A 13,371-nucleotide genomic window follows, 5' to 3' on the forward strand; every position below is an offset into this window, starting at 1 on the left:
TTTTTTTTCTTTTGTAATTTTTTATTAGCACAGCTCCCCATCTCACCCGCTTACACGCACACTCGAAAATTTTCCCAAGCAAATAAGTACGTAAGTGGCGTAAGTAATATACGAGTATGTTTACGGCGCGGTACACTTTCCTTGAATTTTTGGTGTACACCTCTATAAATAATCCAAATTTAATCGGAGTGAGAATGGCTTAGGTTATCAAAAGCAGCAAAGCATTACTCACATACCGGCATGTGTGTACTCACGTTACGAGCTAGCTTGTTTATTATTCTTTTGAGTACTTACTCTCTTGTGCTCCTTAATATTTTTCGGTGTAGGCGTTTAGAACTCTCCCATTCGTAAAAAAATACATTAAATTTACTTTGCGTTTTAAAACTCGCAGCACTCTGGGTGACTTTTAAATCAATGAACTCCTATTTCAACTAATTATAAAAAGGATATATAAAGACCTCCTTCGGATCCCTCGAACAATGTAACCCTAGCGCACTTTTTGGCAATACACCCAAGCAGTCTTCGCAATTAGTGGCATCACGCAGAGTTCCAGGGACTAATATACAAATAATATATCTTTCGAGAAGATAATATAGCTCTATATTATCCTGTAATTGCTTTAAAAACATACAAACCTTATTTCGTACATTAATCAACAGAATTTCAAATGAATTACACTACTATTTATCTATGTTCGCACCTAGCTAAAGCTCAAACAAATAGAAATTTACCAAATTATCTGCAAATAATCATTAATTCTATGTTCGCCTGCCACAATTGAAATGAATATAATCACCACGCCCATTGCCTACCGGATGCTAAGGAAATAAGAAAACCGAATAATAAATGCCGTTAGGCAAAGTGTTGGGCATACAGCTATTTGTTTTCACCGTTACTTATTTGATTTCCTCCTTCTACACAGAGGTGTGCTTCGGCGAAATAAATGGGCGCAACGCTGTAAATTTTCATTGAACGTCGACGAGCAGCATAAGATGGCAATCTATGAGGCATAGCCAAAAAAACGACAAGAAGCTCGTACACATTTTATAACGCCCTACAGACAGCGGCACGCAAGCGATCCACAAGATGCATTAGTATTCAATTTAAATTAATTTAGCATTTGCGCCATTAAGCGCTCTGACTTTGGAGTACCGTTAGACATCGCGAATATAAATTGCGAGAATTCATTGCCTATTTTCAGGCGCTAAAGCAACCCGCAAACAACGCTAGGCTCGCGGTGGAAAGCACTTAACCTCGTAAGCCGCCATTACAGCGGCGCTCACCTGGCTTGCTGGCTTGCACTGGAGGCCATTATTCTGCGGCCACTTTTAGCGACCGTTCCACCCGAGAGCTTGCTGAAATTAGCAGATGTATGGCTAGGTTGTTTCGCATCAGGCACTGGCGTGTAGCTCGCGGCTTCTGCTGTTTTAAACCGTGCAATACAATTTTGAGAAATTAATTGCTTGCGATAAATCGCTAATAGGGAGCAACCGCATGTGGCTCACACTCAGATCCATGGTGCGGAAACGGACATTGGACGTAAAAATCGTAAAATTGATTATCAGTGCTTTGAATTTAGTATCAAAAAGTATATTTCAGCTGCTACTAAGTTAATCTGAATTTAAAAAAATGTTTAGTTTCGAAAACCAACCAGTTATGAACATACTGAGGTACTCAATTTGTAGCGGAAATAAGTACGCTTTCCACATATTCAGTGCATCTCTCTCTCTCTCTCTCTCTGTTTTTAGTTAACATTGCGCACATTTCTTATTATTCTTTTATTCAAATTGCAACAGCACTAACCATGCTTATTCGTGTACTTCATCTCCTACATTCAATCCACTGCCTTTCAAATTAAAAATTCAACCCAGCAAATTACGAGTTGCAATTCAATACAAGGCTGGTTAACCAATTTAAGATTACAAACAACTGATGCTAAGGGCCCGTACATATATCTGCATATACACACAGGCCAACATGAGAGTCTGAAATCAACACCAAGCGCTTGCATCAGCGCCAACACCGTTAGGAACGCATCAAGTGCAGCAAAGTGAGAGACCCTTGAAAGCGTAATTGGTTATATGCAGCCTCATTGTATCACAAATCGGCACTTAGCTTATGCTGGTACGCCCTTAAACAAACAAATAAGCAAGCGAAGTGATGCAAAATCAAAGCTTCTGAAAGCACAGAACCTCGCAAAGCCACTGAAATTAATTACGTTGTATGCAAATGCGGCAATCATAAATTCAATTGCCGATGGGATTGAGGCATGAAGGACGTGCTTCAGTCGCTATACATAGTATGCATATACACAGAGAGATCGAAATTAGTTGCTATTCTATGTAGATTTAATGATCTGACCCAACACATTTGTACAGACCGAAATATTTTTCATATGCTGTGCAGCAGCCTTCTTTATATTTTCTAAAGAGAGGATTTAACTACAAATTTCATCGAATAAAGAATTTGCAACAGAAATCCTGTAATCATTTTCATCTCATAGACTATATTGTGGTTTAGCTTTTTAATTTTTGTTTTATGTTTGGGACATTTTCTTCTAAGTAAATTGAGCACTTCACGCGAATGTCTTAGTACAGATATGTGCCCGCTTCTCTTGATTCTTTCGCTATTTACAGCTTTACATACACATGCATCTACTTGCCAGTAAATATCATCGCACTCTGTAGAGTGCTGAAAATAATTTTTATTGTTCCATAAAATTGATGGCACACATGGGTACCCTCGAAGGTGGGCGCCTACTCCACTTTGTGTTTTCTTCTTTAATGCCTGTATTTGTTGGGTGGATTTTATTGAATATTTATTGTTATTTATTAGCCAAATAAATGTGTGTCACACATCGATTTGACAACGATGCTGTTTGCCCCTAATAACCGTTTGAAGTGGCACACAGACGCCGGGCTTTGCATACCAAATTACTTGGTCCCTACTACCGCAGAAGGTGCGAATTTATTGACTCGTAAAAGACCGTAAAAGTTTCATCCGTTTTGGGAAAATTTGGCAAATATTTCAAAGATCAAACCTACGCAAACAAATAGACCATACCTAGGCGTGAATAAATAAACCCATTTGCAGCTGGGTCTCACCCAATATTCTCAACACAGTATGTACATCATTATCACACCTAGTAGTGTTCAGTTTATAACTGTGATTATGCGAAAACTTTTCGTATTTGGCATTTGCATAATGCTCTGAGAGTTTCTATTATGGTGTGAATGCCACATACATAGAAGTTTCAGTGACTCATAATAAACAAATTTTATCGCAATCTTCATTAAGGAGTTTGATTAAGATATTCTTCCCGAAATGTTTATTATTTTGAACTTAACCCCGCCTTAAATGCATAAACAAATTAGTGGTCACGACAAAGCATCCATTTCAAATTATCCAATTCATTCCATTTTAATGCAATAAAAAGCGGAACTCAGCAATCGGTGCACAAAGCCGTGCGGTGGATACAAAGCAATTAAACTCTTGGTCACTCACCCACATAATTGCAGCGCGCGCAGCTGGCAACGCAAGCGAGCTAATGGTAATTATTACTGTTATATTGCTAACTGTTGTTTCGCACTCAAAAGCAGTTCTGGTGAAAGTTGCTAATGACATTAGCGCCACACAATATAGTTTCTAACAAGTTGCAGTGAACAAGGAAGGAGGTAACCCAATTCGTGTTTAAAACGCAAAAATCCTGAGCTTCCTAGTATCAATTAGATATTAAAAATGAATATTGCCAACCCACTGCCATTACCCATATATATATTAGCGAGAAACAATCTCAAATGCATAAGATATAATCATAGACTAGAAGCCATTGTAGAGAGGGGTGTGTGATAATAGATTTTCAACAGAGTTCCTTTATTCTGCTGTTTTCATATCACATCTTGGCATCACTTATTAATACGGGAAACTCATTCAAGACAGTTTAATCTTTACTTTTACATATATTAAGATGTCAGTACAAAAGCTTTGACTAAGATTTCTTCCCATATAATTAAAAAACGTGAGCCGGCGTAAGGCTTCAGATTTTTTCATCTCCACCTCGAGCGCACACTAATGGATGCACGTAAAAGCAATTTTGTTGAAGACAATCAAGCCGTATGCTATTAGCAACAGTCTGCAGGCTAATTGGCCACCAGAAGTACAACCAAAGCTGAGCAAGTTAAGCACCTCTCCCATAGAATGAAGAGGTAATAAGATGGTGGGTAGAAAATTCATGTGTGTGCGTGTAGGCAACAGAATCATAACAATGGCTGCAACAGCAAATAGTTTAACCCAGTCCATTGTGAAAAAATTAGCTATGCAATAATGTAGTGTGAAATTTCGACCAAATTTGTGCGGAATTTATGGAGAAAACGTCGCAATATAAAACAATTACACAAACATTTACAAACATTTACATTTATATATTCTCTTAGTATCTTCTATCAGCCGGTCTCTACTTTGGTATACCCCACTATAGCTCGTAGCTCTGGGCAAATTAACGTCGGTCGGTATGAAAAGAAGCCCCAATTTGGCTGTCTCGCTATAAGTGCTTTCATAGCAGTAAACATTTTCGGTCCGCAGACTGAGCGTTATAAACTTCACTTTTATTATTTTACTGGCGCTAACACTCAGCGGCACAGGGCTCTTGCAACACTTTTGCAGTTATTGTACGATCATGCCAGCCGTAGTTATTCCACTTACATTTTCGTATTAAAATTTAGTTTTTTGCACTTACACTCACTCTGGCGTAAGCGAGTACCCAAAATAAGTGGCACGTCTGGTTCATTGCGACGAATGGTTTCTATTTTAAATACATTTTTCGCATTTACTAAGTTCTCATGTTTCCTCATTGTCGAAAAACGTCATGCGGCTTCTTCTTCTTAGCACCTGCCGGGGTGAAGACGAAGCGTTCACTTGCCTAATAATCGTCTTAACTTAATTTTTCGGACATTGGAGCACTCGCTTTCGTTTTGGTTTCATTTTCATTTCGAATTCATATTGTTGACTGTGGCGTCGTGTTGCATGCTTCTGGTGATTACCAAGTGCGCAATTTCAGCAAAGCTGACACAAATTCCCGTTTGAGTGGGTATTTTGTACAGAACTAAACTAAGCTGATTTGCCTGAGGGGTTGTGTAACTGGGAAGTGAGCAGCATCCAGTAATTGCTTTCAAAGTGGGTCTATCCTAACAATTGTGGTGTGTAGATTAACATAATTTACACTTTATAAGTCAGTTTGTTTGTGTGAAAATTATGAGCTTTTTTCCTTGTCTATTAACTTCTCATAATCAGAAATAATGTAAATAGCGGTTAATTTTATAATTATAACTCGTTTCTGCAGGCTTCAGATCAATAATGAGACCAAAAGACAATGTGAAATGAAATCAAAACAACCGGCTAGGACTCCCCTTTTATTTTGTAAGCATATTCTAGACATTGTATTGGGTTTGGGGACGGCTAGACTTGGAAGGAAAATGAAGAAAGAAACAATTTTGTATACCCACGGACACAAAACTTCAAGAGCACAGCTTATGTTCAATGGTTACGCTTCAAAAACACAACTAAGACACATTGGAACTTCAAAGTTGTTCAAACCAGGTTTTCGGCGTTAACATGTCACATTGCAGCTCAATCGCTCGTGTAGCTAATCATGCAACCTATATACCCCGTCGTCTCGTCGCCTGAATATACTTCGCCACGTGAGCGTGAGAGAAAAGCTCTAACTTTTCTCTTATTTGCCGTGATTCGGATGAGCCATGACATGAATTTGCGCAAGTCCAGATATTTCACACAATTTCTCTCTCCCTCTCTCTATCTCTCTCACACACACACACTTCATCCCTACATATATACGTTCGGCTACAGCATTAATTGCCGGAAATACATCGGTCATTGTGCCGCAGTATTTTAGCCTCAAGCGCGTCTTCTTATCAAAAACGTGCAAGGCGTCTGTTGGGCCAGTTATGTTGCGACAATTCGACGGCTAACATGGCTCGAATGCTCGATATTTTTGATGCCATATTAACAAGTGAAATTTACGTAAATTTTTATGACGAGGAAAGGAAGACTAGTATTTAGTCGATATTTCTGTAATTCAAAGTGTCTGCAAAATACCGTTAATAAAATTTACGCATGTATGAATTCAGTTGGACAAAATTACAAACAGAATTGTCCCGCATTTTTGACAAATTTCTATACAACCAAAACATGAAATTAAGTTGTCATGCTCTGTAACAATTTCACCATTTGATATCGTCTTTATGAGTGGACATAAATGAAACGGAACTATATTTAAAACTTCATCTATTGTTGTTTCAGATAATTATATGGAGGGAGACCTGCCGGTGAGAAACCGTTTCTCTTTTGTAATTATTTTTTAATGTTGTGTTCATTGCTTTCTTTGTCTGTAGCAACCGATTAGGTTCGCCGGGTTTTTATAAGCTTATGACTCCATGAAACTATTTGCTATTTGCAAAAATTACGATAACTTAAAGGGCCATACTTTTGCAAAGGCTTTCCCAAAAATCGAGTTTGAAAGAGTTTCGACGATACTAACCGCTATTTACGCAGGAAGCAGCACAAGATCAGACCAACACAATTTCCCCTTCAGCGAATTCTCATTTTATTTGACCGACGAAAAGTTCCAGGAATAAATAAGTAAACAATTTTAAGCGAGAGATTGTGAAAGAAGAAATAACCTTCTTGGCTATGATTGCTGTCTGAGGAAGTGTGTCTATGCTTCTATGTTCATCAACCTGTCACAGTGCAGTTGTTGAATTTATTTATTCTCTGCCACTTTTCTGGTGCTCGCAACGGCATGAAATTACTGTTAACAATTATTCTCCCCCTGCTGCCACACCACCGCTTGCTATGTCCTTGCACTTTAACCTACACTAACCGCTATTTACGCTTTCAACACGCCGTGCCGCACCCACCCTGCAACTGTTGCAATCAACGCCACAGTCTTCATTAACTCCGCCTTTTACCGAATTCCCTTGACCCTGCTCGCCTGCTTTCGCTACCTGGTGGCAATTTTTGGCTTCGGATCCGCTTTTGTACTACTACTGTACATATACACACATAGATTCGTTAAGCGTTTCGGTTAGACTTTATGTGTTTGTGTGAGTGTGTGCGTCCTTGCGCTTATGTACTTTGGTGTTCGGCTACGTTTGGCAAAGCAATGAAGATAGCAGCCATGTGCAATGCAGTGTTGCAAGCTGCCAGTTTTCCGCTCAGTACACGTACAAACACCAACAACATACACACATAACCAACATGTGCCGGTTGTGAGTCGAATTTTCCCTTTCACTTGCTAAAACTCAGTTTACGTGACTTTATTTCACTTTATTCCAAAATGGTCACGTGCATGTGCATGCAGCAATTTGTTACATCTACAACCACAATACACAGACAACAACAACACTAACGCTAATATAGTGCATCGTACTGCATAGAAATTAGTGCAAACGCGGAGTATATTTAGCGCCGACATTAGGGGAGGGAAGCCAAAATTTACCATAAGAAACGCTTCCTTCTCCAAGGAGAGAGTTCTGCTATGAAGAGGTCCTGAAGTCCTTTGGAATTGTTGCGTTATATAACTATATGTTGGTGTTGAGGAACGCATTGAACTTTTAGGAATATAAAATTCTCCACACATCAGGATTGGGTGTTGGCTTACGCATTGGGTTAACTTTTCTAAATTTACATATTGAATAACATCAGAGATGATTTGTAATTTCATATATAGCCAAGCTCGGCATGGTTACAATTTCGACTGTCAAAAGTGCCAAACGCATATACATAACTGTTCCATACATTTTAGATGCTCACGTTATTGCAACTGCCCCAGCTACCAGAAGCCACTTCGAAATCTTTCCAAAACTCCCGCACACACGAAGCACTCCAACTTGCCACCTGTCGCCTTCGACACGTTGGTCAATGTGCAACACTTTGCAACAATACAACACAGAGCGTCGGCGAAGCTTAACGGCATCAAAAGTTTCACCAACATACAATTTCATCTGACCTTGTCTATTAAGGTTAAGTATACGCAGTGTACACCGACTGCAAATTATTTATATGATGTGAGAGTCTGCCGCCAGAGTTTGTTAAAATCTAAATGAAGAGAGTGCCAGAAGTTTAATAACCACTTGATTGCACTGCGCCCTTTACCAACACTCTATGCACCGCAGTTGCTAAGTGGTCAAATGGGAGCTCATTCTTAGCTACCCATATTTGCTTAAGTTACTCAATGCTTTCTTCTTTCTTTGCCATCGGTTCACTGCAAAGTCTTTAAGCCGCTTAAGCTGTCGCACAGCTTAAAGTTGACTGGATTTCATTTACTTAATCTAGTTCGGGCTAACACTGTCTCTACGCCTTCTTACATCGTGTGCTTTGGTGTGAAAGCCCAGCAGTAAGGACTCTTAAGTTCTCAAGAAATATGCATACATTTATGTTCTCTGCTAAAATTATGATATTTACGAATTTGCAATTTCACTGCAAATGCGGATTGGGAAGTTCAAGTAGCAGAAGAAGGCAACTAGCAAAGCAGTAGAAAGTTTTTGTTTTGATAAAGTTTCGCTAAAGCATCTGTAAGGCGTGTCAATGTGGGCAAAACTGAATTAGATATGTGAAGCTTTGTGCATTTTTTCATTGCTTTTCTTTCGCTAATTTCTTTCAGTTCGACCCAAGTTTTACACTCCTGATTTGGCAAGGAGGCAGAAAGACTTTTGATACAAGAAATTTTTATATTTTCAGACTTTCTAAAATATCATATGACTTGTCTGTCACAAGTTAGACTTTGTTTATTATTAAAATCGCAAAAAAAAGACGAAAGCAGACGAAATGTGCAAAAACAGGAATTAATCAAATACGTATTTGACATTGAAGCTTTAATAAGTATACTTACTGACATCGCACTACATCGAATACAGCACAAAGCTTGTACTTTAATTAATTAAAGAGCTATTCATCACCTATGTTGATTATAACGTATCTAAGTTGAAACGTCAAGGCGTAAAATATTGCTGTAAATAAATAATTTAATAAATTCCAATTTTTGGATTAATTGATGAAGTAGTAGTAATTTTCAAAATCATAAATTCAGCTAAAGATTTGTGCGAAAAATAATCAGATGATTTAATATTAAACAAACTTGGATTTAATAGAAAATATATTATTCGGCTACAGCCATACTTATGCACCATTGTCAGCACCAACCATACCGCATTAAAGATGCCGTTGCTGCACAAGATAAACCGGGTCGTTGTGGGATGATTATCGCACACGTCATGTATATACATACATATTTATCAAATGCGTGAGCGTTCTTAACACGGTCTGCCATTGGTTACGTATACGCCCCATCAAAGAATCTGACGGAGGCATGTGCGCATAAATATTCACGCTGGGCACGTATTGGCGTCACAATGTTTATGCGATGAAAAATACCGCTGCAAATGACATATGCATAGGAGCAATGGAATCACAGACAACGCACAAATAACTGCGCAAATTGTTTATGCATTGGCTGAGGTATGGTTACATCAGGTCGCGTGGATAGGTATAGTGCCAAAAACAACACAACAAAATCATATTATGACGAGATTAGCGCAGCGGTGGTGGTGATAGTGTACCGTTGAACTTTCTATGGCACAAACGCTTGATGAGGCATTCGCTTATGTTAAATTGCAATTCAGGTACGAGCAGAGACTTAATTATTAAGTAGTTCGGAGCTAAAATAAGATTACAAATATAATTCCAGACTTAATTTGAAGTCAAATGGTTGAAAGAACTGAAAGACAAAAATTTAATACAGACATAAAATAAAAAAAAATTAAATTTTGACATTTGTTTAATTTTAGCGAGCTCTAATAGAAATTCATGGTGATGATGAAATTGAAGGATATTTTACAATTCCTTTCTTTGAATGCTTTGTTCACACATTTTCGATTGAAAGTCACTACTGGCTAATCGACATGCCAAACGATCGATGTTTGAAATTGTGTAATTGCCATTCAATGGAGCATTTATCTCTGTGAGTTTGTCTGGCATGCCATACTAAGCTGGCCATGCATTTCAATTAGCCTCTGGTGACGTGCTCATTCATTACCTAAACAAACACGAATAATTGAGTTGATTGGCAAACACGAAACACATAACCACTGCATTGTAGGCAAACTAAAAACAAAAGCTGAGAATATCTAAATCTAAAGCAATTTCATCTATTTTTATAGAAACACACATGGACACGGACACAAGCGTGTGAGTTTCCTCACTGCCGCCAGCGAAAGACCACATTGCAGCACGTACCGAACCGTTTAGCGTGACGCTGTTAATTCCTGTTAAAGTCGACGTTATTTTCCTGCTGTTGGCGTCGATTGTGAGCGGTCTGCATGTAGATATGTCTACATATCGGCACGTAACTTTACGTGAGGTCAGGAAACTACCGTGGCATGCGCTGGCAATATATGAGACTAAACATAAAAACGCATTTAATACCATTATATAAATGCTTGTACCTGCAGGAAAACGCTCACCAAGAGCACAGGTGGTGCAATAACGTCGACCGCTCATTGTTTTCCAATGATTGTATGGTACGCAGGTGGGTAGTACAGGTCCTTCTCGGCTTGGTTATCAAGTATTAAGTCAAAGTCACTTATTTTTGAGAGAGAGCCAGCTGTTCGTTTATAATTGTTTCCAAATGTATATTTCATTAAAGCAACAGCACCAAAACGCACACAAAAATATATGTACTCTTACATTTCTACAGCGTATGAAACCCTTTGCTGAAGGCGCTCAGGGTTATTTGCATGAATTTGTAGAACAACTTTATTGATTGTGTGCCTGAATTTGTCAGCAATTGCTTCAATTTTCCACTTGAATCACTCGCATTAATAATTTCAACACATTCGGTGCTGTTTAGGCACACCACCTCTTTATTATACAGTCATATTAATTCAGGAATAAATTATTCCGAATATGTGTGCTTACACTCCCCTATATAGATACATACATGTATGTATATACAAGATCCCATGTGAGGTGGATGTAATAGCTTTGCAATGCCTGTCAGCTGACTTTGATAAATGGTTTAATGTTCCAATACCGCGTAAGTTGTTGTTGCCATTCACATACATGTAGACGTCTATTGTTATGTGTGTTCTTTCTTCCTTCATTCCGCACTTGTTTCGTGCCACAAATGACTCACACGTGTTTTATGCTCTTATAACTGTATACTCAATATCGTAAATCGTTTTAGCTCACTGACGACTCACACATACTCGAAGTTATTGGTAATTTTTGTTTTTAGCCTTAAATATTAGGCTCAAACACGGGGATAAAAAGACAAAAAGCACTCTTTATATCTACATTACAAGATATTTCCTAAAATAGATCTTGATTAAAAAATTTTGGAATCTATTGTAATATACTGTGTATTTCCTTGTCGTACATAGCTCTAACTTAGTTGCAGCTTTGTCACTTTCTATAAACGAAACTCTTTGAGATAACTGATAAGTGACTTAAAATCTGAAGCGGTACTTTCGATACTTTCAGCAACAATACCTTTTAACAAATGGCCCACCGAAAGCGAAAGTTTACGATTATGTACGAACTCTCGTCCGTTTCCTGGTTGAGTTTATGTGCCCAAGACCCAAGAGTTTTCGTGACAAAATTTGCACGCAAAGGTACGACTATCGTCCTTAAACATAACATAATAAACCGGCAGTAGAAAAATGTAAATGTGATATAAAAATCCTACAAAATGAAGTACAATGAAAACGAATGCGAAAGCAGCGCAAAAGGAAAGCAAATAAAAAACGGATTGGTAGATAAGCGTACACTAAACCGACAAGTCTGTGCTCTGCTCTGTTGATGAGTATTAGGCGATAGCAGAGCCCTTGTCGTTGTTGAAGATGTTGGAAATGTTGATGCGGTGGTCGCAAGCGGTCATTAGTGGCATTTGCAGACATCGGCGAAAATGCAAACGCGTCCGCCCAATGGAAATGGGGTTGCATGGAGTTTGACCGTTGTTGGGGTTCAGAAAAGTGTCATGAAAGCAGCCAGCCTTCCGGCGGGAAGAAAGGCGTGAAATAAATACAAAAAGTAGTTGTTAAAAAGGTTAAGCCGTAAAAACCAAAACAACTACTCATAGTATAACAATGTCTTTGTTATGTTCTGTACCTCAATAAAGTTTTTTTACCAGTTGCATGTACAGCAAAACAAAGCACAATTAAAAACATGATTCTCACGCAACATCTCTTAACCCTAAAGCCGCCGCAGATATATTAAGAGTATCAAGCTAGAAAGGAGTAAACATTATTAAACGATGTCTTAAAGCAACTAATCTGAGGAAAAAAATGAAGCATAAAGCTTCTTGTTAATCGTTCTATTGACGTGTCTGCCAACATTAACCCCGTCTCGCACCTAACCAACCCGTCAAAAATATGCCCATACACAATTAAACAGCAAAAAATAGTATTAAAAAGTATGAATCTGATTATAGCAGTTATACGTTACGTTATTCCATTAGCCCAGCATCAAGTGTTTCAAAAATATTTTATTCGATAAAAATTCAAGGGATTTAAATAAAAAATATCGGAATTCTTTCCGGCAATATAAAATAATATAAAATTCCATAGCAAATTAAAACTGGTATTCTGTGGAAGCACCTTAATGTAAAATATTCCTTAAAATATCGAAAGGCTGTCGTGTGTTAGAATTCGAAGGACCTCAGTGCTTTGATATATCCGTAGTCCTTTTTGTCTCCTCTTTCAATTAACGCACATATTCCATTTTACGGAAAATTCTGCAAAGCTCCACTGCAGCGTTATTAATTGCACTTAGCGAATTTCATTTTTCGATGCGTTGTAAGCACCATGCTTGTTTTTTGCAATTCAAAAGATGAATTCTCGAGTCGCGTCGTAGAAACTTACTTACTCATGCACATAAAACGCATTACTGGCAACTCTACAGTTCACGCAGCCACACATACGCTTAAGGCACCTGAAAGTTCTCGTTACCATGGCAACATTGGCAGCGAGCCAAAGTACTATAACGGTAACTGGCTTCTTCTGGCCGTATTTCTTCACCTTTTTACCAAAAAAAAGAGATTATTTGACTCCCACTTTTCAGTTTATTCTTACAAGTATGTTCTCTGAAGCAGCGTTCTGGTGTGCTGCGGTAAGATCTTCCACAAGTACATCATTGAGAATACGGACCGAAAGTAGAGCAGTGAATTTTATTACATTAAAATGTGTGTGAACCGAGATGTGCTGCGATTGCTCGATAAAAGAGTAATTCGTGCCAAAATGTGTTGAAACTCCAGCCACCTATCACTTTAGGAGCGGTGCAACGAACTTTCGCGTATTTGAT

This window comes from Zeugodacus cucurbitae, chromosome 2, assembly GCF_028554725.1.
Source record: "Zeugodacus cucurbitae isolate PBARC_wt_2022May chromosome 2, idZeuCucr1.2, whole genome shotgun sequence".
NCBI classification, from domain to species: domain Eukaryota; kingdom Metazoa; phylum Arthropoda; class Insecta; order Diptera; family Tephritidae; genus Zeugodacus; species Zeugodacus cucurbitae.